The sequence below is a fragment of the Scophthalmus maximus genome, chromosome 9 (genome assembly GCF_022379125.1).
Source record: "Scophthalmus maximus strain ysfricsl-2021 chromosome 9, ASM2237912v1, whole genome shotgun sequence".
In the NCBI taxonomy this organism is placed as follows: Eukaryota; Metazoa; Chordata; class Actinopteri; order Pleuronectiformes; family Scophthalmidae; genus Scophthalmus; species Scophthalmus maximus.
In genome coordinates, this window is record NC_061523.1 from 11,009,514 (window position 1) to 11,035,000 (window position 25,487).

Sequence of the window (25,487 nt, forward strand, 5' to 3'; positions counted from 1 at the left end):
TAAGGTCAGAGGAACATTGACCTTTGATCATCAGAATCTGAGTCGTCAAGTTGTATCCACTGTATCAAGGAAACTGAGGGAAGGAGCAGTTGAGATAGAGAAACCAAAGGAAGCAAGAGTAAATGTCAAGATGGACGTAGAGGACGGGATGGAAGGAGTAGATTCCTCTTATCTCAGTATGCTGATTTTGAACTGGTAGATGCTTCACTTTAGGAAATCGAGCCTGGCCTTTGATGGGTTTGTCTGACTGATTTTGGCTCTAACCTCTTTAAACAGGGTGTCTGGAGGAAATGCACTCAGGTCCATGCAGCGCAGCTCAGCTCGTCAGACGGAGGGATCTCCACAGTATAAAGTACAACGGCAGACTGTTACTCAATCAATCTGATCAATACAGCCATTGAATCAGGTCAGCTCCCATATTGGTAATGTAGCTAAAGAGGAGAGGAGACCTCTGAACCGGAGGGGCTTGCCATTTGAGGCTGAGACTCTGTGTTAAATGGCTTCACTTTATTGAAGTACATCCACCTAGGATGAAACCCTTTGGAAAGGATTTGATGTAGCCTTGTAGCGAGTCTCTAATCTGCCTCTGGGTGTTTCAAACAGTTCAATGTCTCTCCAGTCTTCTGGTGAGCTGATGTTAGTTTTCTCATGTTCTAAAACTTAGTGGTAAATCCCACATTCATCCCAGAATCAGCATCAACCTATGAATCATTTGGGAAGAAATGAGACGTGGAAAGTGTAAGATGAGAGTCCTATAAATTCCAGCTTGGTTACATTTGCATGTGATTAGGTGTCTAAGTGCTTCCGATGATGTAACAGTGGCTTATCTGCACCTCAGGATTCATCACTATACCTACACTGTCAGTGTTGAGCTGTTCTTCTCCACCAGTTTGCACTCACACACCATGAAAGGAATCTCCCAGCAAAGGCATTATATGAAGGCTAAACCACACACACAGAGAGATGCAGGTGAGGTGAGAAACAAACTCCCCTCTCCTTGCCTGTGATAGCAAAACCTTCCACAAACTTGAGTAGCTGTTTATGCCCCTCGGAGCAGATCACTTCCTTTTTTTTCTTTTTCCTTCACATATCTTGTATATCCCCAAGACGCCAGGTCCCCTGTGGCCCTCTCAGCTCAGCACTGTTTGCTCAAATCCCGGATGTGTTGAGGGATGCTGCTGGCCTCTCTCCTCAGTAGTAACATTGAGATGTTCAGGAGTGGCATTTTTAATCTTCGCTTCAACAATATGCAGCTGTGAGGAAACCTTTGAGCCATACCAGCGGGCAGGTTGGTGAGTCTGTTTGTCGGCTAGTCCAGCGCTTTGGACCGGACCAAAAAACTTGATTTATATTTTGACCTGATACTGGCAAATCTATTTCCATTGGCTGCAGTTTGTGTTGTGCTAATTAACGAAAACATTAATAGTGAACATTGTACCTTCCTATCGGCTTAGCCTTGTTGTATCATCATCATCATAAAAGTTTGCTGCTTGTGTAATTTTCCACATGATGCACTGAGTAATGCTTGAAACACCACAGTCTAAGTGATGACTAACACAAACCCTGAAGCAGAGATAACATTACTTTTTTTTTTACAAATAAATTCAGCCATGTTGCAATGGGAATTGCAAATGTTCTTATTCTGTCGACACATCCTGAGAGTAAGTTTTCAACTTTAACATCTCCGAAAGATGTACTGTAGTTGTAGTTGAAAGCAGCTGTGAAACACACACACACACACACACACACACACACACACACACACACACACATACACACAGAGCAGCCTTTTTCACCTCAGCCTTCTCTTACTCTGCTGAAGCCAAGGTGATAGAACATATGGCAGTGATTCAGCACAGTGGAAGTGGCCACTTCTCAAGTGGACTCATGAGTTTTTTTATAATCCTGAAGTGCTCTGGGGATAAACAACATTTTTTTTTATGTTTGTGAACATCGTGTTTCATATGCTAATTAAGGAAAAACTTCCAATTGTGGCAATTTCTTTTTTTTTTTTTTAAAAATGCAGTGTTTTGTTACAACATGAATTAAAAATGCAAAAAGGAATGAGGGCTTTCGGGTTCTCCTGAAATGTTTTAACATGCTTTATCCTAACACTTAAAACGGGAACAATGACAATAATCTATCATTGTACACAGTACTTTTCCCACTCAATTGCTTATGACTGCAGCAAATGTGATTACTGTACTGACTGCAGTCATTTACCCTGCAGCACTATTAAACTCCCTCACACACACACACATCCCATTATGGCATCAGCCACGAGCTGATTTACCTGACTCTAATAGACAACCACTCCTTTTTGCTCACTGGCATGGAATCAATGCGGAGTTGCAAATTTGAGCAAAAAAACTGCAGAGGACACACACACACACACACACACACACACACACACACACACACACACACACACACCACCACCACACTTTTACTGCAATATCATGACAATGGCGGCTTCTCACTTACAACTGAGTTCAGAACGGTTACCAAGATATCAGTTATGTCACTTGGTGGTAAAGAGAAAGACATGGAGACTGAGGAGGTTAGAGGGCACTAGGAAAAATTATGCATGGCTCATTTCAAATAACTTATTAAAGCAAAAGTGATCAGTCAGCTAGAGAGAGGTTATGTATTAAAGCAAAATTGAACTATAAAGTTTGCCTATGGCTAGCATTCATAAAGGGTTTAGCGTGTAATCCTTTTAAGATTAGTTTTAATATGCTTTTTGTTAGATCAAACTTAATAGAAGGGGCTTGAAAGCTTCATGTTCCGGTCTAATAGTTAGTTTAGCTTTGAACTGGATTTAGCATTTCTATTGTGTAAACGACCTCGCAGTGTGATATTAATACAGGGATCCTACAGCTTTGGTTCATAAAAGCAAGAGAGAGGATGGAAGTGTACTCACGATCTCTGAATGCTGGCTGGTGCACAGGAGGTTCTTTTTCAAAGCAGGGATCTCCCACAAAGACTCTCTCTCTCTCTCTCTCTCTCTCACACACACACACACACACACACACAGGCGTCTGGTTGGTGGAGTGTGTACCTGAGAAATGGAAGCACAAACAAAGTTAAAGCTTGTCAGACTCAATCGAAGTTGAGTAATTCACTAATGCTCAGCCTCAGCCTTGGTACGTATAACGGCCATCTGTGACAGAAGAAGCAAAACGTGATTGGAAGTCTGTTAATGACATCAGCTAATCAATGTCAAAGTGGTTTATGTTATGAGGCAGTGAGAACGACAGGTGCTCTGTGTTTTCCAGTGCCGTAGATTTGACATGAGACATTGAAATGGGCAGTTTAAAGACAACTCACTGTTGGTTACACCCGGGTACTGTTGAGCTGAGCATGACTTAATTTGTTACTCTAATACGGCAGCACCCCAGAGAACTGCTCGCAAGGTAGAAATAGAAATTTGTAATATCAACAACAACATTAAGATCACATGACTACATCAAATTCACATTGTGCTGCTTGGGGTTCATATTAAGGAGAGATTAAATGACCTGCTTTGCAAAAAATGATGTATGAGTGTTCTCAGCTCTCTACTTGGTTCTGTAGTATTCTCCTCTCTGCCTCTGACTTTATGTTTGCTCTAATTACAGAAGAGATCCCAGGCACACTGTATAACTCTTGGATAACTCGCTCGCTGTGTTTATCAGGCTGCTTGCATACTCTCATGCTTCAGTCATTTTCTCAAACACTCCTCTACATTAATGCAGGGCATGAAAAACAATTAACTGTATCCTTGACCCCTCAAATGTTCACAAAGCTTTTGCACTCGGCACAGATTAGCGTCAGGACAAGAGTGTTTAATCTTATTGTATACCATTTGGCACTGATCAGTTGTTTACCTTAAGTTTTCCTTTTTTTCTTAATCAGATTATTTTTGCATGACAATAGTGCATGCATCCTTTCAACATTGGCCATGGGCCTGAGCTAAGGAGGAAAACAAAAATGTAAGTGATGTAATAAAAACACGGATCAATTAATAGATTAATATATTGTATAAACACACATATGCTGACCGACGACCAGTTACTACTTTGTACAGGTAAATCAACATGGAGCCTTCTAATCTAATGTGCCCTTTCCCCTTTTGATGACATTGCTTAAATCTCTATGCAAGTGGTTCATCAGAGATCGCCATGTATCCATCAACCTATTGTCTCCCTTCCAGTTTTTCTACCGTGCATTTCAGTTGGCATTTCACTTTAACTTGGCACTGAACATCTCTATTGGAAAAACCTAAGAAGGACCTATAGGCCTGTATACCACAGAGTTACAGTCGGCATCTTGTCATGAATACAGTCAAATTGCTAGCCAAAATGTTGTTCAAAAGCCCAGATTTTCTGACGTTTATAATTCTGTTATTAGGAGACAGCCCTGATGGAAACTGGCCCAGATCTTCAGAAATTTGTGTTTCAATATTTTACTAATATCTTAAACTATGCATGACCAAAACCTCCTGGACAACTCTCATGTATTTTGATATAATTGATTTAATTTTAATTTATTTTTTCAAAGCGACTTACAATCATTGAGGCATTTAGCATTAAGGGCCCTAAGAGTCCCAGTTGTCAACTTAAGACACATAATGATCTACCAGGATCTATTTTGTTAATGATATGAGGTGTCCCGTGGCGCCAGTTAAATGTATTTCTTTGAATGTGTTACTGAGAAAAAAAGAATCAGCAAGTGTGTCCATTGCATGCTCTCTGGAGGCTCCTCCCGACGTTTACAGTTACTAGCCTTTCAGTATTATGTCCTCTACAACTATACAAGCTATTACAGAAATATGAGATAGGAAACATTTTATTTAAACATATCAATGAAATTATTCATTAATGAATGAAATGAATTATAGACTCTTTGATTGGTCCCAGCAGGGTTACATCCTTTGCTAGCTTGACAGGGTTTTAAACTGGTCATAAAGGACATAAGAACATTATCATCCTAACAGGCCCTCACTCCTTCTCCATACCAGTCTCTCAGCTGAATATACACAATCAACAGATTGAACACACTTCATCGCCATTACTAGATTGCTCCACTTCCTGATTCTCAGTAACCACGGAAACTGAGTCAGCCCTCAAAATCTATGCATTGGTTCCATTGATCCAATGCTAATGCACACATTTGTTGCATTGACGCCTGATCACTATATTGTCATGGTCCTCTGATTTACCTGTGGTACATGATGCTGGAGTGAAAATCTTGCGCTTTACACACTGAACTGCACGTTTAAATCAATAAAGGCCCTGCAGTGCAATGTTTAATGTTGTGCAATGTGTACAGTACACATTCACTTCCCTGTCCAGACGGGGTTTAACAATATGCATTGATAATTATTTGGACAGGTGCCCTTGTGGACTTTATGTCCCTGCGGTGGTTGTCAATTCTTGCTGTGACAGCAATGATGATGGAGACTGACAGACATCTAATAGTGGTCAGGTCCAAATACTTTCAGTGTCAATATGTGTGTATATATTTAAATTATACTGTCGTGTCTGTTGTCAACCCACTCTGAGCACACATTGCTTATTTGAGGAACAACCACAACGTCTTCATCATTATGTTTTGTTTAGGGCTTGTAAGTACACTCATATTTATTCAAAGTATAGGTCTCATGACACTGCACTAACTAATGACAACGCCGCCTCTAAAACCTACTGTTATGTAATATTTAATGACACTTTTCAAGACAGGCTGACTGGAACACACTGCTGTTGTTGAGCACGGTGTTCCTGTTTTAATGGGCTCAGTATCATCCACATTCATTTCATAATCGTACAGACGATACGTTTCAAAGAGAGGCCGCCTGCAGCTCTGAATCGCAGGGGGGGGCAGGATGATGAGATGAGATGGAGAGTCACTGGCACCTGGAGAACTCATACATAACGGTGTCCCACTGCTTCTTACAACTGACCCAGGAGGATTCCTTTACACGGCAGATATAGAATCCGAGATAATAATCTGATTGGACATAAAAGTGGGAGGATATTAATTATCAACAACAAGGCCCAGTGGTGGTTTCTGTAATAGTAAGGGCGAACGATTCATCACCTGCCCGAGCACCACATTAGACTCTTTAACCGCTGTGGACACTAAAGCAGATCTTTTTGTCTTGAGAAAAACTGGGACTTTTATAAGCTGCAAGAGTCAAAAGAGCAGTCAGGCAACACAAAGCTGGACAAGGGGGGAACGATTGGTGGTAAATGCTGACATGGGTAGCGATTTACAGATCTGTGAACATTTCAATAGATTTTACAATCCATGCTCTTAGTCACCCTCACTAATCCAGAGTTCTTGATTGAAGCAGAGAAAATTATTAGTCGTAAAATGTACATGTCCGTTTAAAGAGACAAGACGGTGGTGTGGCTGAAAACTGTGCTATTAGATCAGAGGGAGCCGGCAAGTGAACAAGGAAACAAAGCGTTGAACTCAAAGCCGTAGAGCTCTGCAAAGATAAAGGGGAAGCTGCAGATTCAGGTGACAATTCTCTGTACACTCGCCACAAGTGACCCCTGTGTCACAATGTCTTTGGAGTCTCATGTCATACATTATTATAAAAATATTTACTGTTAGTCCTAACCCACTTTAAAGTATGGGAGGTGGAATTCGTCATGCATTGTGTGGCATCATATTCCAAATCATTCAAATTGAGATTGGAGCGTGAAAGTCAGAATCTCTGACATCCATTTTGACTATGGGGAGCTCACTGTGTGTTTCAGTGCTGTATCAATGGCAGACTGAAATGTGTTATGGCATCATGGCATCACGTGGAAATGATGAAATACTGTACTGTATGTTTCTGTAACAGTGGCATGCCCATTGAGATTCATTTTTCTCACATAATAATGATTATTCTTCAGCTCTGTTATCTGGATTTTGTTTGTCAATAGCCCCAACAGATGTCTCTGTCTGTCTGCTGTGGTCGTCTCCTGAGAACACAGTTGTTTGATTCAGGTGAACTGTGATCTGTTTCATCTAATTGTGGAATGCCTTGATGCAAAGTTAGCTGAGGATTTGCCAGTCAGATAGTCGAGACCTTTCACCACTTGGTGCCATGATTAAATTAAATATCATCATGTTTAAAGGACTCCTTACCTTTCTATCGCTACGTCTAATTTCTCCTTCCTCACAGTTTTTAAAAAATCAGGTAAATGATGCTTATTTCTCTTTCCTGATTTTCTCCTCACTCTTCCACCTGCCCTCCACCCAAGACACAAATTGAAAGGAAAAAAACTAAAAAGTATTATATGAGCTCTTGTATGTAAAGCATATTCTTTACAACATCAATATATTGACGCTACAACCGCAAGGCTGGCACCTGCTGTCACTATGGTGACATCATGGGATGCCTCATGAATGCATGCACATTTAGCCTCCATCTGTAATGAGGGCTCACTGGCCCTTCAATCTTTAACCAAAAAGGGAACCGTAAATAATACACTTTGCTGTAGGAGGTGTGAGGTGGACGGATTGCCCAGACTATCTTTTTTAGTCCCTGTGTGTTTGCAATGGACACAGTTGAAGCTTATACAAACACAAAGGCATCGTGACGACGTCATAAGCTGCACATTATCACATCCACACCAATAACAGAGTGCGGTGTTAACCGGCAGTGTAAAATGTATCATTTAGTAAACTGGGTCCTGAAGAGATTTCAGCACCATGGACAGCGACTGTCCGACGCAGAGAATACAGTGGCGAGTGACGATAGAGGCATGAGTACAGAATGTAGAAAAAGCAGCATCCAAGTGTCTCCCCATTTGGAATAACTATCTATAGCAAAAAATGAAATATACCAGGGCATGCAGTTAATTTGCGGTCAGCTGCTGCTAAAGCTAGCCCCTCTGGAACTTTCTCTGCTGCACTTTGTCAGTATGCACAAGGATTTTCTGCACTGTATATATATATATATATATAAAACAAAATCTCCATTGGTTATTTCCTTTTCTTGCGCTTCTTTATTTTTTGTAATTGTAATATAGTTGAAATAATTTCAAACCACCAAGCATTTGGGTTTTCTCACGAAGTTAGCACATTACCCTTTTCCTCCTCCCCCAATGTCCTTACTTCAATCGTCAACCACTGCATCTGCTCACTAATGGCAGCTTTAAAAGCACTATTACAGAAGAAAATGATGGTTAAACAATTCAGATATATTCAACAGACCTCTTAGCCATTTCTTTTTCTGCATTAGCAGTGGTGAGTCAATGGGGAGGGCTGAGGTAAGGTGTCAGCTAAAAGCCCATAATGAAGCAGACTGTTTGTCAGGCAGGAAGATAAGGCCTGTAATTGCCCATGTTCTTGTATTGTCAATATGCCTCCTAATGCCTTCAAAGGCTCTGTGGTTATAAGAGCAGGTGCTTTTTTCTCTTGTGCAAGATAAGACATGGCATGTGGCCGATGGAACTGCCGTATGCCTGTGAACGGAAAAATATGTGAAAGCAATTTGAATTTGGATATCCATAATAAAGGTGCTGAAGTGTCCAGGCTTAGTGGAATCTCAGTGGTCCAGAGGTTTGTCAAGCGTAAATGGTTCAAATTTAATGGAAGCCTGTGAGTCTGTACTATATGTGATATGTGTGTCTGCATAGCACACACACACACACACACACACACACACACACACACACACACACACACACACACACACACATGTACAGTGCACGTTGATTTGTGTTCTACCTTTGATCACTCCACTGTTAGATGCTCACACTCGCTCCTAACCCCGGTTAAGCTTTTAATGGAAAGCTGCGGGTTGGCCTTTTCCCTCTATGGCCTCTGCTGTGGCATGCTTCACTTTGGATAAAGAAATATCCGCTAATTAAGATGGTTAGTCCCGAGGGGTTGTTCTCTGCAGCCACTTTGCACACTGTAGGACAGAGAGGTTGACGGGTCTGCATGCAGCACATGGCTCCGTGGAAATGACAGGTCGAGGGAACCAGTGAACTTCGTCTCTGCATTTGCATTTGGTAGAGCAGCAGCAGTTTACGCAGGATAATGGAGGAGTAATGAAGAGAACATAAAGCAGCTCATATCACTGAAATTTAATTTGCTATTTGACCGTGACAGCATATTAACTCCATCTCACAAAATACAGCACAGTTATGCGCTCTGCACATGCCGAGACTCCCTGAATATGTCATTCAGATTTTTTACTCAGAGTCATTAAGATATTTGTAGATTCCTTTTATTGTAAGTAGCACAATTCTTCTTTTTTTTTTTTGAAATACCAAAGAATTTTAGACCTTTGTACATCTACGAAATATTTTCAAATTTAAGCTGCATTCATTAATATTTCTAACAATGGATCCAATGATTGTGTGAAATGTGTAAGGTGGTGCTGACAGACTCGACTCTGCAGTCCTCTCAGCTTCACACAGCATTTCAGAACCCACAAGTCATTGTTTTGATTTCGTGCCTCGCAAGTGTAATGTTTTGGTTCACTCTCACAGCAGGCAGTGATTTTCAGCACACAAGCAAACCGCAGACAAAGTTAACAAACAGCCGGCGAACATGGTGGAGGATAATACTGACTACGAATAAATGCTGGATGTGTAAACAGGGAAGTGTTTGATAACAGTTTTATGATCATATCTTCACCTATCATGAATAGGTGAAGATATGTCAGTTTGAGTCTTGTTCGCCTAACCCTAACTGACAAAACAAACCTTGTTTCTGCTTTGTCAGTTCAAATTTGTCATATTGCTATAGCGCCACCATTAGGGACAATGTCATTAAATTGTGCAGAATTGTGTAGAGTTGCTTCATGTTCATGTTTTTGTTGCAATTGCTCAGTCTGTTTAAGATTAATGGCAGTTTATGTCAAATTTTCCCCCAACACCAGTGCACACACACACATGCACACAAAGACGTTTGGTGTGCCTTACCAAAATACAAATGAATCACTTCTAATCAATCACATTTTGTTAGGATTTGATACAGTTTGGAGGATGGTTGGTGGTAAAACTGTTGTAAAAACATGAAATAGGTGTAACATTCTCCTAAAGCGAGGAATCCAGGTCTCTACAGCTCTCATATCAGAGTTATGAGCCATTTGTCATGTGGTTGACAAATTGGGGCTCTGATGCTGTATTGGAAATCTGTTAAAGCAGTTCTTGCAGACAAACAAGACCAACCATCCAATCCACTTTGATCATCACAACCACTTGGGCATAATATATATTTACCATGTGCTCTGTTAGCCCTTCAAATACTGTATCTTAGAACTCCGAAATAACTTGAGTTGGACTCGTCATGGACTTTAACACCAATGACTCGTACCCAAGATTGATGCACACGGCTGGCTCAGCAATTGGTCATCGTATTTCTGTCAGAAAGCAGGAAGTATTCAGATCCTTTACTTAATTAAATGTATGTAATTATGTTAAGAGAATGTACTTAACGTATTAGACGTAAAAATACTGTGACCATTACTGTCATATATCATATCATGAATATATTAGTTACTCATGCATTTATGTTCAAGCAAACTGATGATAATTGTCATCATTGATGCAGGAACTGCAGTCACAATTACCCAGAGGCCCCTGTTGACACCTTCACAATGGTTCTGTTGTCCAACAAACAGTTCCAACCCACATTCAAATAAGTAAAAAAATTTAAAGGAAAAGCAGCCAACAGGAACAAACTTGTCCTAGCAAATAAATACATATTTTAGGAAGCAGGACTCAGGACTTGAGAGGAAACCTTATTTGTAAAAGCAATGACTTGGTTCCACCTCTGCCTCGAGTCTCCAGAAGCTACACTGATTTAACCCCCCTCCCCCTGGCAGTTGCACAGACCTTACTAAGCTCATTATGATGATTTACTTTGCAGCTTGATGTTTACACCCCGGGACAATCATACATGATTACCTAATGAACACAGCATGAAGGTGGGCCTAAAGGAGAACAGTGAATAGGAAGGTGGGCAACTAATTAATGCAGTCTTTTCTCGGAATAATGATAAAGTCTTGTGTGTGTGAGAGTCGGTGGTGGTGCTTGTTGGATGATTACCAGTTTCTAATTCCCTGCACATCTCAGAGATGAGGTAAAATTGGTTGCAGTCTTAGGACACCTGTTACTTGCCTGTCTTTGGAATTATCCAAATGACCAGGATGATTCTCAGCATGGGCTGGCCCAACAGTGCCACTAACTTTGTAAGAACGTTGTGACCAAGCTTTCAATTTTTGCGCAGTCATGGTTGGTTCCGCAGGTGTAGAGAGAATCGAATAAACACACGAACAGGGAACGAGGACCCAGATAAACAGTTTTACACAGAACAGTTGTTTGTTTTTGAATATCATTTTCATCTGAACAAGTCAAAGTATGTCTCCGACGGAGTCGGCTGAAATAAACACAATGCAGTGAAACAGCTCACGGTTAAAGCTTCGGACATTCAAACTAGATCTGGAAAAAAAAAATCAGATCCAAATGCACTCTCAGTATCCTGCGATATTTTAAATTGGAAACGAAATGCTCTTGTGAGACAAAGGGCCGCAGTGTTAGTCCATTTTAAACTCCTTGCATTTAAATTGAAATCAAATATCCAGTGAGGTGATGCTATCGACATAACACTTTATGATGCTGCCTGAAATATGTTCAGATGAAAAGAAAATCTGTCCATTTTACTCAAGTACTGTGCATTTATGCAGTAACCGCACTTTGTGAGAACATTTATTTATTGGCTACTTACATTTTAACAATTAAATCATATAACATTTCTACCTGATGTATGTGGTGCCACTTATACAGTATAAAAAGTACAACATACATACGATACTAGAATAATGTGGACATTTTTCTTTCTACCACTGTTAGCAATGGCATCACTAACTATTTTCATTATCCAGTGGAAAAGTTGCTTTCTTTTGACATACACACTGTATAACACTGAGAGCCTCCGGATGAATCTGTCTCTTGTGAGTCCCCCAACTTTTTAGAGGTGACATACAAAATTCCCATAATAGACCTTTAGATCTTGAGACTGACTCAGCACACTGAGGCCCATGCATTTCTCCGATAAAGACGCCAACCTTTTGGTCCGTTAACCTTCATCAGGACAAGTACTTGACAAAAGCGAATCTCCAAACTTAAAATGACTTCAAATAGAGCACACTTACAGTATAAATTGGCAGAATTGCACTTTGAAGAGAATATGGCCATTTTTTTTTGCCTTACTCATTTCTAAAACATTACATCTCAAGTTCCATTCATATGCACTGTAATGCTTCGCCCCGACCTGTGTCATTACTCGTTCATAAGTCACTATGTTAGCTCATGTTTAGTGCACTTAGGAAACCTATTACATCATCAAATAGTTTTTCTCCCTGTGGATTATCAATCATGGTCCCATAAAAAACAACTGTGGGGTTATTGCTTTTATTGATTTTTTCCTTTTAAACCAGAGTTTTGCTTTGCTCTTAAAAGCAGCTTTTGTCCAGCTGGCAGAGTTCTGTTTCATACAACACTACTATGGTTAAAGTTTGGAGGGAAGAGAATAGAGAGTCCCCAGTGGCACTCTCAGTGAAATATATAAATCCAAACATAAGTGCATAATGTCTTCTACAGTCCACTCATCTCAGCTGTGGAACCTGTCCTATATTACATGAACATACTCTGTGACCAGCATTAGGAGGTTACTCAAGTGTTAAGCACCTGTGAACATGTGGGTTTATTTGGGTCCTATTACGATTCCAGATGTTGGTACATGTTCTAACAGTCCCTGAAAGAGACTATCCTCCCAAAGAAATGACAGCACTGGTCACTCAGCAAGTGCCCCAAACCACGCTTAAGTTCAAAAACTTCAACACAGGACATTGTGGTTCAGACCAGCAGAGGGCAACTCCACTGGATGCAAAAAGAAGTCAGTTCCAATAGAAGTCTATGAGAAAATGACGGTCCTATTTAAGGTCAAATAGATGATAAAGCACCATATGCATTGGCGAGAATGGATATCGTGTGATTGACAGCTAGTGCCGTCCAATGGGTGCAGGTTGCAGGTTGCAGGTGGATGTGCAGAGGATGAGCTCTCAGTTGGACCCACCCCCTGCTCCTCCAAATATGGTTACGACTGGTTTCAAAAAACCTAGATGGCACTGGCCAAATGATGGGGTCAAAATGCCAGTTTGCAAACCAATGGGTGACGTCACAGGGGGGCTGCCACTTCAGCTTCCCTAATCATGACCAAATAGTCATTTCAACCAAAATCATAATGTTTCCTTCCTGTTTCCTGTTTCCAACCAAGTTTGTTTTTGTGCCTTAACCTAACCAAACCCATGAGTATTTTTCAGTTGTAAGTGATTTGTAATCAGAAAGGCACAGATAAATGTTGGGGCGATAAATCAGAAAACTGGTATGTCTATTGTACTGGAGGGCAGCGCCAACTAAATGTTAGGATGTTTCATTGGAGGACTTTCTGCTCTGACATTATCTCCATGTAATACATGCATTCACAGTAGTCTGGCTGTTTGAAAATGCTCATCAGCTGGAGTCTGTTCAGTGTCCCTCTGTACAGCACAAAGTTTCCTTTTGATTGTTATTCAACCCATGTTGACAGCCAACTACTGTGCCTGCACTCTTATGTATTTATAAATGATGTACTTGAAATGTATGAACCTTAGGTGGCCCGCATCTCACAGACAACCAGTGTCCACTGTACAGTGGAGTCTTGAGTAGCCAATTACAGCGGTGTAACATAACCTACAACTTTGTACTACAGAGGCCCTGTCTTGACCTCTTGAAAAGTCCAATCTCGAGGGAGAGTGGTAAAAGCACTGCATCATAACAGGTTTGGCCCATTGAAGAGCTTCAGGCCATCTCGTCTACTATTCAGAGAAAGCTATTACACAGAGAGGGTCACAGAGACACAGTCTGAGGACTCGGAGGACCTTGGATGCAGTGAAACCCTACAGAAAGAAAGAAACTCCGGTTGAATCGATTTAATGTTGTAAAACAGGGAACCATGTTTTTTCAGGATTTAGAACTGGTTCTGGAGTGTTACCTGGTATAACATTGACCAAATCATGTTCTTCTTTATGCTTTAGGCAAATACAATAAAGTCCAGTTAGCAAAGTATAGAGGGTTGTGTAAATGAGGTACAAGGACTGTTACAACACTGTGATGAAAATGAGAAGCCTTTGCTTTCCATTTCAGGAAATTGTTGTCAATTCAACACGCTGATGTATCATCGCTGATAACTCTGAAGAGATCTCCATGTGCTGACGCACTGAGAGGACTCGCTGACTCAAACAGGGCTGCTCTCTATTTAAAATGAAACATTTTGAGCCGAGAGTCTAAACCATTTGGACATAGCTCACAGGATTTACAGAACACAGGATGATGTATAATCCATCCCTCCCCTTGCTTGTGGCTGTCTTTGTGTGAAGAGTCAGGCAGTGTAGCATTTGAGCATCCGTCAGAAGATTGGCTCTGTTTGTTTGAGTTAAATGTCTGGCCATTACCACGCACACATCCCCCCTCATCAGATGATTAAACACAGTGTCTCTATGTCATTTTAGCTGGAAATATGGATAAAACATAATCAGATGGGAAAAAAGGTCCGGCTAATACTAAGGAGGAACACTTTGATACGGGCACAACATGAACAAAATCATATTCTGCTCAAACTGTGTATACGATACTCAATTGTTTGTCCTTATGCACCTGAGCTTGATTTTTTATTTACAATTCTTTGCTCTTTTCCCTAAAGTCACTGATTTATTAAAGCCCCTCTAGAATTGAAAACAGTTTCATCTCCATAATCATTCAGTTAGAGAAACTTTAATATGAAGCCTGGATCTGCTCGGGCCCCCTTGTTTTTTACCTGTAGTTCATCCAGTTACAAGCCACTGAACAAATCTATGATCTATAGTCCTGTCTTCAGGGGGTGATGGGTAATATGCAAAACGGCTCAGCCTGCATTCTGCAGGAACCATAAATTTGCCGGGGAGAGCTCACGAGGGCTGTGATTAGGAAAGGAGCTGTGCACCATATCCTTTTGCCTCCTCAGCATTCCTGTCACGCATCTTAAACATCATGCTCTACGTAGCCCCATAAAACCAAGATCATTAAAAGCACCTGCATTGGACCACTAAAGCTCACCTCCTCCTTTGAACAGAACACAGCCCAGTCACACATCCAGCTGTCCGGGCGTCAGCACACACAGAGAGAGAGAATGTAAAAGCAGTCAGATAATGATAGCCGGGAATGTTGAAGGTTGAGATGAACATTGATTACTGCAGCAGAACAGGTTATGCCCCCACTCTGCATCAATACGTCAGAGTTGCCATTTGCCTCTGCACGGTCCCAGTTGTGACTGCAAATCTCCAGCTGTCAGATTCTGTGTTTGTTTTCAACGTTGAAATACTTGACTTTAAAATGTGGCGCCAATGGCTGAAATATAGACATCAGTACATTCCTTTAAATCCAGGAGATTGTGTTATGTGTCACATAACTATGTGATATTATATGATAGTGTAATGTCACATAATAAGTGTATATGTTTTATGATTTGTTATGCTACCATGAAAAACTGCACTGGAATTCAGACATGAAAACAAATGGATTCATGATTACAAGAAACTCAGGATACCATTTAGTAATGTATGAAAGAAATAATGATAAATGTCATCAGGTGATTTGCAGAAACCAAAAACCTTTTGAAACCTACATTGTATTAATTCCATTGCATTAATTTCTCTGTTCCTCTTATGTCAGAAATGAAATAAAAATTCTCAGAAGTAAGAAAAGTACTCATTCTGCAGACAGTCAGCCACTTTGAATAAACATATTATATTATTAATACTGATGCATCTGTGTGTAAACAGTTCTGTTTGTAGATTTTTCTTTCATTCTTGTTTTTTCCCCCAATAAAATATTGATTAAATTAAACAATAACTGATAGTAATTTCCACTTTTAGTGGAGCTGTTATCTACCCATAGACATCAGAAATCATAAAATGGGTCATAAAATGAAAGTGTTGGAAACCATGTGTATTATAAACTCATCATTTTTAGTTTAATCTTACAAGTATATTGTGCATTGCCAAATGAATGTAGAGGAATAATGGATAATATTTTGCTCTGTAATTTAATAAAATTAAAAATATAAGTAGCAAAAAAAAGGTCTGTTCTGCTCCTTACAAACTATGATGGCTGCTCGGATTTAATAAGTAAATTACTTTTGTTTTTGCCAAATAAAATAGGATATTTTTTTGTTTTTCTCTGCGTTTCCATCAGTGTTCAGCCACACAGGCTCCTCTGAGAGCCAACACCTCAGGCAGTTAGTCACATTAAGGCCGACTCATCCATGCATCACCGTGTGACAGCCGGCTCATCAACTGGAGCCTGAAACGATGTTGAAGCCCTCACCTTTTCCCCCTCTAGTTATCGGGAAAGGAGCTCTCACCCAGAGACCCCCTGAGGCTGTCAGTGAGTGAGTGATGAATGCTGAACACCGTGTTCAAACTAGTGTCACTTGAGTTGCATTTGGGGACAACTGGGCCTTGTATGTCTTCAGTTCTGTGTGATACAGCCCCATCCTTGCCCCCTGCCTTTGGTAATCACCTGCTCAGACTGGGGAGGATTCATGTAGGAAGGGGGAGATTAAACGTTACTCTGAAGTTCCTTCTTTTCAAAAATAGCCTCCACTCTGCCAGCTGCCTTTCCCCTCACTCTCTCATCTCCGCAGGCTTTGAAAATCACAGAAAGAAAAAGGCAAATAAGTTGGTTGGTCTGCTCAGATTTCCTTTCCTTTTCTTTTTTCATAAACTTCAAACAGCCTCAGTGACAGATACAAAAATAGAAACTGTCATAAATGCATTAATCATTTAACTCTGTGTGACTCCAATCAGCTGGGTCTCGACTGTACCGTGCATGAAGTACTCCCCAGGTACGAGCTGTTGATGGAGCATGATCACAGGAGACAGCTTTGTTCTCACAGCCATGTTCTATGTTGAGATCGCAATCTGAAGAGGAACATCTGTCTGTTTGAAGCTGTAAGCTTTTGTCACACCAGGCCCCAGCATCTGGATCAGAAAGCAACCCACCGAACACACACATACACACACACACACACACACACACACACACACACGTAATAATTGGCCCAAACTGATAACAAATACACATCTGAATCAAGCGAGAGCACAAACACAAGGAATGTGTGTCAGTTTCTCCCTGGTGCTCTGACAATGACTAGCAGAGGAGCTGCATTTGAAACTAATTACTCCGCTTTTTCAGAAAAGCTGAAAGCGTTCCCTCTCGATGGAGAGCACGCATGTTATCTGTCCCTGCATCATAAATGATCAAAATGACGTTTGGAGCTTTTTGCAAAGCACCGTGAAAAAAAACAGAAACAAGAAGGGACATTTGAGAATACACTCCACCGTCTCCATCCACGTTCGGTACTCAAGTTCACAAAGCAAGCAAATCTCCGACAGAGAGGGAAGCCTGCAGGAGGGTATTAGGTGCAAAGTGCCCCGTGTGACGTGCAGCTCAGCTTCAGGGCTCCTGTAGGGGCCCGGGCTGATTTACTGTGTGCCAGGCTGATGAGCCTGAGCGGGAGACACTTATTGGCCTCGGCCACACTAGCCAGGTGTGAGAGATATTACAAGCCTTTAGCCGAGAGCAGCACCTTTGCCCAGTGAGACGTTTGATCAAAATAGACACTGGCCACATGTTCTGTTGCCAGAAGAGATCCATGAAGTCATCAACGGCAAGGCATTCAGTACAAAAGCTGCCAACACTCTGCAGTTTCGTGAAAAGTAAATAAATGTAGTACATGCTAAACCTCCTTCGCAAGCTTACATTAAAAATGTACATTGGTGACAACCAGTCTCGGACAAGTTACCAAAAAATATTCTTCTTTCAAAAGTAACCAAGTTACGTTACCAATTACTGCACAAGAAGTAACTAGTTATGTTTTGGTTAGTAACTTTTGATTTACTTTAAAACGTCTACTTGCATTTCCTTATTAATGCACATATGGCAATATTGTTGTTGTGCAATATTGTGAGATATTGTGGGACAAGACAACTGTCAAATTATATCTATCATTATATATTGTGCCCATTCTGACTATAATGAAGTAACTAGGGGAACGATTGATATGTTTTTATAGGCCTATTTATTGTCGCCCCCAACAGGCCTTCAAGTCAAGCACTGTCAGTAAAACTGTTTGTCAGAGTGAAATTAAATAACTGTTTCTCAGATGTTCACTATAGGTGCTTCAGAAGATTAGAAATACTTTTCTTTGATGTGGGGTATAGGTCCTGACATAGTCTACAACTCCCGTGTGTTTGTGTTCTTGATCTCAAAGAAGGAAAATATTTCCAGCAGAGAAAACTTGCACTGCACTGACTGCTGCCAGTGTTTGTACTAATGCTGACTGACTGATTCAGGCATTTGTGACACCAAAAAACTTTCTTTTCCTTAACGTCATTGGATTGTTGTCAATGAACTGACACAAATCAAAAGGTCCAGAACATAGATTGTTTTCTCAGCTGCTGTTTCCAAAGTCCAGAACTCCATTTGATCCTCAGTATTTATGGTCAGCAGTTTTCTAGTTTTAAAATGAATGCTTTTGAGATTCACAAATATCACATTTTGGACCCACATGTTTACAGTATTTGAAATAAGAAACAATTGTCTGTTCCAGACCAAGAAGACCCCTAGACATGTTAGGTTTCACAAGGGGAACTAACTGATTGGGAAATGAATGAGTAAAATGATCCGCGGACTTTGGAGAGAGAGTTACAGTACATGTTCAGCCAAATCCGACTAGTCAAGTCTTTAAGAGATCCTGCCAAAAGTGACAGAATAACTGCCAGACAAAGTGGGCTGGAATTAGCATATTGTCCTTCCAAGTTCGCTGGCAGGCACAATAAACATGTAAATGTTTATCGATCAGATGCGTATAAAGTGCAGAGTGAGAAAAAGCTGACACAACATTATACCTTATTTATCAGTAAGCCTCATTTTAATTAACATGTGTAGAGCAGCTTAGAGTTACAAACAATATAGGCCAAAGGCATTTTTCACCATCCAGTGAATGTTAGTCTGGATTGAAGACATATTCATGAACACATTTTAATTTGTAATCCTGTGGAAAAAGGCTCTGTAGCAACACAAACATTTTACTGACACGGCTTCATTTCCTTGAGGGAAAAAAAGAATAAGAAGCCAAACCTGGAGATCAGCAGTTATGATTGCACAACACTGCTGAATTAAACTCTTCACCCAAAATTAGATGCAGCATCCGACTGTGTGTTGCTTCAGCAAGTTCTAAAAACTGATTACACTTTACTCATTCAAAATGTGCCTCTATATGCATGTATCCCAACAGGCCTTTACATGAATATTGTCTCATTTTTTTCCTTTATTGTGCATTATTTATGTTCTATATTTGTTGTGCCGCATTTTGTCAGCAGTTTTTGTCAAGGAGACATGCGCTCTGGAATGTAATTTACAGAGCTTATGTTCACTGTATTCCCAAAAGCAATGACAGGCCATTAGCAAAGGATTTGTCTGAATCCAGACTTTGCACCTCGGAGACAATCGCTGAATGAAATATATGCTGGCCAAAGCAAATTTATCGCTATTGCACTCCTCACAGCAAGATTCCTCATCATCAACACTGAGATTATAACCAACCTTGTCCTTTACGGCTTCTCCGCCGACTCTTGTGTTTGCGCTGCGTTTGAATGCAGATACAAATGAAGGATGCATTACAACCCGTGCGTTTACTGCAGCACAACAATTCAGGAACTCCATCTGTGAGGAATCTGTTTTAGCTAGACGGAACTCTGTGACTTTTAATCAAGACTGTGGTCTCCTGGCAGGTGGTCTAAGTGCCCTTCATTACGGGCTGATCCTTCTCCTGAGAGCGTACTCCACCGCTCCGGAAGACGGGGCCGCCCACATTACCTGCAGACCATTAATTAATGAGATGAGAGCCTCATCTCAGCAGTGGCACTCAGCTGCGCAAACCACTTTCATTCCCGGGCTGTAAAATCTCTGGACAAGATCAATGGCCACTGTGTTTACATATACAAGGAAGTGAACCTAAAAGGCATCCAACTAGGCGGGAACCATCAGCCAGTGTCAGGAGGGAGATGAAATTAGAAGAGGATGACCCCGATTCCTACACGAGTCACTCTGGGTGTGTGCGTGTGTGAGTGTGTTTGAGGATAGTTGTGTTGAACAGCTTCACTTAGACATGATCATCATGTCATTAGTCTCTTTCTGTGTCTGTTATTAACATTAGGCATTGGATTAAATGTATTTGACCACTAGTAGTGCTGTGGAGCAATGCAGCAGAAAAGTCAGGCTGGATTAAAGCATGATTGTCGATGTAAATTTGGAAATAGAGGGTGTACATCCATTTGTGCATAATAGACCCCCAACTTTATCTGAACGCAATATGAGGCTCCTGCCATCAAATCCAGTGGATATCATCCCAAGTTATTCTGGGGGGGGGGGGGGGATTTCCTACTAATAAGACTTTAACTCTGGAAGACAGCCTTTTCATCTGACTGAAACAGATTGACGAAGCCTCATGTTAAAGCTACTGCATGTAATTTTAGGTTGACAAATGCTTCAAAACATTATTTAATGTACAGAGATGCTATCAAAGTTTTTTTTGAGCCAGACTCATTGGACACCCTGGCAGCAGTGCAGCATACAGTACACGATAGGAAAGCAAAGAGTGTATAAGCTCATGGAGCGGGGCGATGGAGGGGTGGCAGGGGTGGAGTGGTTAGCTTGTGCTTCCATGTTAGAGTTAGTTTGATTTCCAGAACTTGAGTATTGTAGGGATTATCAAAAAGTTCAATAGATACAGCATGCCACTAATTCTGTGTAGACAACAATCATATTTAAGCTTCTCCTGCCAGGTAAAAGCTCGGCACCGTTGTATTATTACACACAAAAAGCACTTACTATTATTCTCTGTTCTGTTGGTCACGATTCTTATCGATTTTTCTACAGCTTCCCACTCACCAATAATCACCATGATCAAACCAACAAGTGATCAGTAATTCTGTTTATAGAAATCTAAGTGTATCATATTATTTTTAGTACCTGAGGGAACCTACATTGATCAATAATAAAAACCCATAATTAGCAATTTTGTGATGCATAAATGGTATTCAAAGTTCCTCACAACAATGGTTAGATGAAGTCTCTTCCCATCACATGAGTTGTATTTTGTGTTGGATAAATGCAGCGGAATACCTGAGACATTCTGGCATGAACCTGTTATCTGATCCTGTGCTCAGAGAACAGGAGAGAAGAAAACAAAGAGTACAATGAGTTTCCTCATGAAATCAGTCGTCCGTGCATGGCAGAGTGCTATTTATGTGAGGACATGTTCTGCATAATGCCACTTTTAGTGTGTCCAATTACATTAAATGTTCATATTGAGCTGCACCCTTCCCGCCGGGTTTTTCAGAAATTTAGAGCTGGGAGGGGTGAGGGGTTAAAAGCGTTCAGCGGAGCCACTTCTCTATTTTCCTCAAAGAGACTGAATCCATTAAACATTTAAATTAGTCCTCTCTGAAGAGAATGAATATACCCTGCACACAGTCATGGTGTCGGTGCTGCAGCTTTGTGTGTGTGTGTGTGTGTGTGTGTGTGTGTGAGTGAGTGAGCGAGTGAGTGAGTGTTTGTGTGCATGGGGGGTTGTCTCTCTTACAGTAATAACTTTTCGTGGGCTGCTCTAGCTGAGCACTTACAAAGGCACACAAAGCACGTGTTCATGCTAACAGACCCGTGGGCTGAACACTACAATCCCTGAAACAGTCTGTGGATGAATATGAACTTTGTCTGTGTGGTTTTCAGTTCAGTTCATCGAAAATCACTCTGATTAGTCTCATAAATTTAATTTGACTGAAAATCTGAGCTTTATAGTGCCCTAAATTATGAGTTTTATTGTGCTTTTTGAATGATAAGTGGGAATTATTATACCCTACTGTACTGGATTCATGACCTCCCACAGAGCATCCTGAAAAGTAGTGTACAAGTGACGGTCATTAACCAAGCAACACTGTAAATACAACCATGCACTTCTGGGTGGGAGCAGCACGCACGTGAAAAAAACATCAGATCCCTCCCACGTCTCCACAGAAAAACAAAGTAGAAGATTAAAATGAATTCTCCGAATTATTTACTCCAACAAATCAGTGTAACAATGTACCAGGAGAGATTAGCTGCTCATTTGAGGCAACAAACTCAAAATGATATTTTTGAGTTCTGCACCATTTAAAGTCATTATTTTTTGCATCTATTTGTTTTATTTATTCAGGGTAAAACTAATATTTAGACAGGAATGCATTATAAATACTCAAGGAACACCATAAATGATTCTGTGTTGTGTTATTGTTGTTGCGTGGGTCTAATCACAGTTAGCAAAATGTAGAGATTACACATATGCCAGGTATTCAATTAGTCCAGCTTTAATCATTTCAATCTGAACCAACTACAGCAATACCAATCTGTATCAGTACTATTTCATCCACTTCACCCACCTGCTGTCAAATCCAGTTTTTTATGTCCACAATAGAAATTCTCAACATGAGGCTTTGCATCTATTTATTTGGACTCAAAGAACAGACAGAGATATAATGTAAAATCAAGTTCTAACTTCCTCTAAGCTATTATTTAAAAAAATAACATTCCCCCATGTGCAGCCCAGTTGATCCTCAAAGCACGAGTAATATGTTTTGCTCCTTTTTCTTTTTGCTTCTTTGTGTGTTAGTGGAAGCTGAAAGCAGCCTATGTCCTCTGTCTATACACTAACTGTACCCTCCATGTTGTGCAACCGCAATCCTACAGTAAGTATGTTTTGTTGTCTGTGCACTGGAGGTATTGTTTGGAGACGAGCAAAGCGTGAAATCTTGATCTCCAAAATTAATGAAATGCTCTAAAATCAATTAAATGCTTCCCAGGAATGAAAATTGAATAGAAAATAGGACTGAGCTGTCACTGTTTGTAAATAGTATTGGGGTTTCCAGTACATAAATGGTTCAACTATGTGCAAAAGGAATGTGTTGTATTGTTAAAAATAGCATCTGCTGTGAAACTCCTCTGCTCGTCTTCATGCTTGTTGCTGATTATATAACAGTGTGTGTCTCTGTTTGATCTTCTGAACAAAGATCTCTTTCTTACGAACTGCTCAAAGGCTCGCAGTCCCAATCTCATGTTTTATTCCAGTCTTCTAAACTTTATAAATGGTGACGCCTTGGTTTTCCAGCAGCAGGCCCACTGAGGGCTCTGATCCAGAGGAATCTCAAAGAGACGCACTTGCTGCTGAAGTGATGCTCCCACTTCACAGAGCCGTATCTGGTTTAAGAGTCAAGCAATTCAGCTCCTGACAGCTTGTTAGCAAATGCCCCACATTCACTGATGATGATCATTGTACGTGATTGTATCCTCAGAGCTACCACCTGTGATACACTTACAGTAGATCAGAGGAGGCTTCCTCAGTCTCCAGTCATGACTTAAGTGAGGAACGATTGCATTGTGTGTGTGTGTGTGTGTGTGTGTGTGTGTGTGTGTGTGTGTTTGTGGTGCATGACGTGTGTGAAAAACCACACGTGTTCACACAATATTTTTTTATCACTTCTCAAAATGCTTCGAATGCGCCGTCAAACATTGAAGTCAAAATTGTACTTTAATTGTACTGTGATACTATATGTTTTAACTATTAAATTATAGAACGTCTGCCAGGCGTATATGCATTAAAATAATATGCATGTACGTACGATTCCAAGGTGAGAACTGCTCTGAAAGCAACTAATAGATTCCAATCAGAACCTTTGCAGCCTGCGCATACAACTATATACATTGAGTTGGCAGTGTATTATATACATGTAGCCAAAACTAATGCAGTGTATAACAACAGTCCTGCAATGAATACACCTATCATGAAGGTTATAATGTTCGGTTTTTATCAAAAGGACTTTTGCTTTGTTGTTGATTATACTGTATGAGCATTGTGGATGATCGAGTTTTGTGTGTTGGCATTGAGTTGTGTTGCATTACACAGACAGGTGTTTCTGTTAGTTTGCCTATGGATTTATGGGGTGGACACACTAATAGAGACATTTGGACACCACAGCATGTGTCCATAAAATCTAAATAGCCTGCTACTTCTTGTAGAATTAAAATAGAAACAGCATAGTGTCAATTTTTAGAGATTAAAGATATTTATATGTGTAGTCCAGTCTCAGTTATAGACTAATTTAGTCAACCTCACCCTTTTCAGTCAATGTTGAGTTGAACTCTGGACATTTTAGTCTCGTCTAAGTCAAAGAAAAACATGAAAACTCAGGTCTAGTTTTCGTAAGGACCAAACGTTAAGACTTTTGTGAGACTTCAGCAAGCTGTTTTCGATTTTAAGAATTCATCCAACTAATTTTAACAGTTAAGTTTCTAAAGAAGCAATAACATCAGCAAATTTGCTGCATTATAACTCCTGCCACAAGAGAAAAAAGAAAACCCCTCTTCAATCAACAAAAAAGCTTGTACAACAGGACTGCAATAAATCATACTCTTAAAATGTTCAGTTTCATCACGACTTTGTGAGGTTGTAAACTACCATTTGAACATATTTGTCCCAAAAATAATATTTAGAACCTCAAGCTTACACAGCTAAATACTGCCCAACACCCGTCCTTCAAGTACAAAACAATCTTCTACACTCATTTGATAGATGATGTGGATGTCACTACATTTAGCCATCACAGACCCATTCAAAATGTCTTGAAATATGTATGGCGAGCTGTGTATGTTTATTGCAGCAAAGCAAACAAACCTGTCTTAACGAAAAGGCTGACTGGTGTCGCTGACTGGGCTTTTGACCTCCAGTGAGACTCAATCTTCATCTACAAGCAATGTAGCAATATCCTGTTGTTGTGAGAGGCTAACAGATGATGTCACATCACTGCCGCTAGTCGTCGGTTCAATATGGCTTTAAAAATAAAGCAATGTTATTTATTAACGCCTTAACATGAGGACACCTCAGTTTCTGTGGCGCTCTTGTCTCCCCTCAGGTTCGTGGTTTTCTTGGCAATGATGTTGTAGCCTCTGGGCCTCTCTCGGGACAATACTACTCGGTCTCTCTCTTCACACCTTTATATTTGAAGTGGCTCCAAATGTCAACCTGTTTTGTTGCCGTCATGTTCCTTTCCCTTCACCGTGTGTTACCTGATCTCTTAGAGCCATTGTGTGTGAGTGTGTCGCAGGTATGTTCATGCTTACACTGCTGTTGTGCAGAATCACCACAAAGATGATTAAAGTGCACAGGAGGAGCGATGTGCAGTGAGATGAATTGTCCTTTCTAAAAAGGACAATTCATAATTTCATCGATGTGGGACACTGGACATGTTTGCTGGGTGGTGCAGTAAAGCAGCAGCTTCTTCTCTGTTGCAGCTGCTGATTTTGCTCTTATCATGTGTT

At 40.5% G+C, this 25,487-nt stretch overlaps 1 protein-coding gene and 1 long non-coding RNA gene across 3 annotated transcripts in view; one reads left to right on the forward strand and one right to left on the reverse strand.

Moving 5' to 3' along the window:
* Window positions 1–25,487, forward strand: part of LOC118319445 — a 70,891-nt gene that overhangs the window by 40,437 nt on the left and 4,967 nt on the right. The gene's annotated exons all lie outside the window — the stretch shown is intronic.
* The window catches only part of frmpd3 (FERM and PDZ domain containing 3), a 70,888-nt gene that overhangs the window by 38,355 nt on the left and 7,046 nt on the right, over window positions 1–25,487 (reverse strand). For both annotated transcript variants that reach the window (XM_035649836.2, XM_035649832.2), the window contains exon 2: window positions 2,924–3,061. The gene's annotated coding sequence lies outside the window, so the exon portion shown is untranslated. The remainder of the gene's footprint in view (window positions 1–2,923; window positions 3,062–25,487) is intronic.